Consider the following 3,550-nt stretch of genomic DNA (forward strand, 5'->3'; position numbering starts at 1 on the left):
GCTCGTCTCAAAGATCTTGAGGCTTGGCTAGACGCTCCAGAGCTGCTACCGCTCACGTCACTGCTCCCGGCTTCAACGCGATCCGCGCGTTCGTCACGGATCATCTTATGAGCATTAGCGTCCAAAAGGCGTTGAGATAGGGTCATATTGTCTAAATCCCGAAGAGCGTCGCGATGAATCAAGTCGAAATCATCCAGCGGGCTGTCAGCTACCCGCTCATCTCTGGTCGGACTCGGAGAATCTGCGACGCCCTTCCCTTTTTCTTCTCGCGACAAACGACCTCTCAGAGGCATGATCCTGGATTTAGGGGACGACTACAACCGCCAGACGATACCGACAAGCCTGTGTGAGGAGAAACGTACCTAGAGAGAGAAAGTAAAAGTAGAGAGAAGGGAGAGAAAGTGGGATACCTGAACTTGAAGAGAAGAATGACGAAAGCGAAAGGGAGGAGCCTATTTATAGCCAAAACAAGGGCACATCCTCCGAAGCGCAATCATTAGGTCTACAGAAACCTAAATGGGCCTCAAAGGCCGCCTAAATACCCAAAGGCTTACTCGCGACGGTTCGGTTTCTCGTTCAAACCGATCTCTAAGCGAGATGCCATAAGCTTGAGCTCTTATATCGGAGTAATTCGCCTACCGAGTAAAACGTGCCTCCGTGACAAAAACCTCGGCGAGCAAAGCAGATCATGAAGAAGTACTACTCTAAGCGACTAGAAACGTCAATAAAGCGGCATGCGACTAAACACGCTAGGACCTGATATACGAACGAACCTGACCCACAAATTCACTGAGACCGCTACGCCGCTCACAAGTGAACTGGGGGAGACTTATTGTAGGAGATGGATTACATCCCTCCACAAGGCCCATCGAATAACAGGTCCTAGCCCGGCAAGCTTGACCAGTTTAGTCGGCTTAAGCGGTTAAAGGTGTCGGCTCGATCCCAGAGTACTTTTAGCCGATCAGCTAAGCCGACTAAATACGCTCGGCTTATGGAGAACAGTACCAAGGCCCGCATACTCGGCCTTTAACGACAGGGCCCAAAGGACGACAAGATTAGGGCATCACGGACGGTTACACTATAAGAGGGGATGAGGAGACAACGAAAAGGGGGACTTTTGGACAACACACACAGAAGCGGCTAGATCTAGGGTTTCCTAATCATCTCTTTGATCCTTTTGCTTAAACCTTTGATCTTGTCTCCTTATTTCCCGTCAATCTTGTAACCTCTTGTTTGATTCTAATAAAAGCGTCTTTAGTCACCCCATTCCTACGTTCATTATTCTAATCAACCGAATCCTGCATAAACAGAGGATATATATGGCGAGTAGCTACATCTAAGATATTTTTATATTCTGTTTCTAAACTAAATCGTATTGTATGAATATATATGCTATCAAATCCTAGTTATTTGTTAAAATCTCAAGCCTATAATATGGAAACTAATTACCGATGCTTGCTTAATTGATATTCGATTTTCAAGGAAGATCTTGGAGGTAAGATTGGAGAATAAGAAGATTACTATTTACCTTGTAGCAATATGCCGTTGGAAGCAAAATTAAATAATATGAATAAGGTAATATGTCATTGTTAAGATTGCAAGAGATATATTTGGAAACAACTTTTTGAATTAGTTTCTAGATTTTAAAATTGATAATGTTATCTCAAATGGTTATCATTAAATAGATTTTGGTATTGTTAATGTTTGTATCATCTAACGATTTTAAATATAAACGGGTTAATGATTACTGTGTTTTAACACAAATCAATTAACCTAATGTGCCAACAAAACCACAATTGAATGATATGTCATTGTAGCATTTTAGGATCGGATCCACAGAGAACTAGAGACTTATAACACCAAGAATACAAAAGCTTCCTTAATCTAAGCAAATAAGAATGATTGATGATGGCTCGAAGAAGAAAGTATTCTCCTTTGTACAAAATCGGTTCAATGGGCGAGTCAACACTTGGTCATCGAGACTCCTTTCCAAAGGAGGAAAAGACGTTCAAGTCAAGTCTGTGGCTCGAGCAGTCCCGACTTTTGTTATGTCGTGCTACTTGCTTCCATAAGGCATTACCAATAAACTAAGGAGCACAACGTCTAATTTTTGGTGGAGTTCAAAACAAAACAGCAGATGTTTACATTGGATAGCATGAGACGAGATCTGTACCCCTAAAGATTTGGGGGGATTAGGTTTTCGCAATCTTCATGATTTCAATATAGCACTTCTTGCAAAACAATTGTGGAGACTAATTCATTACCCGAACTCTTTATTAGCGCGTGTGCTAAAAGGAAGGTACTATAATCACACTTATAATTTGGAAGATAGACATACATACTCACCATCATATGGATGGCGTAGTATCATGGCAGCAAAACCTCTAGTCATATCTGGCTTACGGAAAACGATCGGAACAGGTCAAGATACGAGGGTTTGGAGTGAGTCTTGGGTTCTAGATGCAGTGGCTCGACCACCTAGAGCCGCCGACCACATTGTATACAGACTATCCCAACTTCTTGTTCAGTCCTTTATTAGGAATGATACCAAGGAGTGGGATATACAGCTTTTACGTGAGTTCTTTCACCCAGATGATATCCATTTGATACTCGGGCTGAAACTTTCTCGCTCTCGTGTTCCGGATGGATATGTATGGAACCACACAAAATCAGGAGTTTATTCAATTAAGACCGGCTATGACCTACTTCGGACGACCAAGTTGAGTCTTTCACAGGAAGAGGTTTTGGAACCAAGTATCACGAGCCTACAGAGTCATGTGTGGAAGATAAAGGCCCCAAGTAAGATGAAGCATTTTTTTGTGGCAGGTTATCTCGGGTTGTGTGGCGACGGCCGAAAGGCTCATGTATAGACACCTGGGCACCGATAGGAGTTGTCCTAGATGTGCTGGCCCAGTGGAGTCGATTAATCATCTTCTTTTTGAATGCCCCGCTGCTCTACAGGTTTAGGCTTTATCGGACTATCCGTCCCTTCCGGGTTACTTCCCGAGTACATCAATATACCAAAACATGAACTTTTTGTTTTGGAAGAGAAAAGAGGTGGCTCTGCCGAGACCACAATTCGATACCTTCCCATGGATCTGTTGGTACATTTGGAAGGCGAGGAACGACAAACTCTTTAATGGTAAAGACGTATCTCCATTGGCTACTCTCCAACATGCGTCTCTCGAGGCAGAATGTTGGAAGAAGGCTAATGCAAAGGAGGAAACAAATGAGAATCATGATGATCCCCTTACTACAGAGGTTGAGATATAACCCCCTTGGATACCTCGAATCCCTACCTGTCAAATTGATGCATCATGGATCAATAATGGCAGCATTAGTGGCTTAGGGTGGAGTCTTAAGGATCAAATGGGCTCAGAATACTTCGGATTAAGGGCGTGTGTGGAGTCTTAAGGATGAAATGGGCTCAGAGTACTTCGGATTACGAGCGTGTAACCGGAGCCTCTCGGCTTTGCATGCTGAGATGGAAGGTTTACTTTGGGCAGCCTCATGTATGCGAGACAGAGGAATAACCTCGATACGGTTCGAG

This window comes from Brassica oleracea, chromosome C3, assembly GCF_000695525.1.
Source record: "Brassica oleracea var. oleracea cultivar TO1000 chromosome C3, BOL, whole genome shotgun sequence".
In the NCBI taxonomy this organism is placed as follows: domain Eukaryota; kingdom Viridiplantae; phylum Streptophyta; class Magnoliopsida; order Brassicales; family Brassicaceae; genus Brassica; species Brassica oleracea.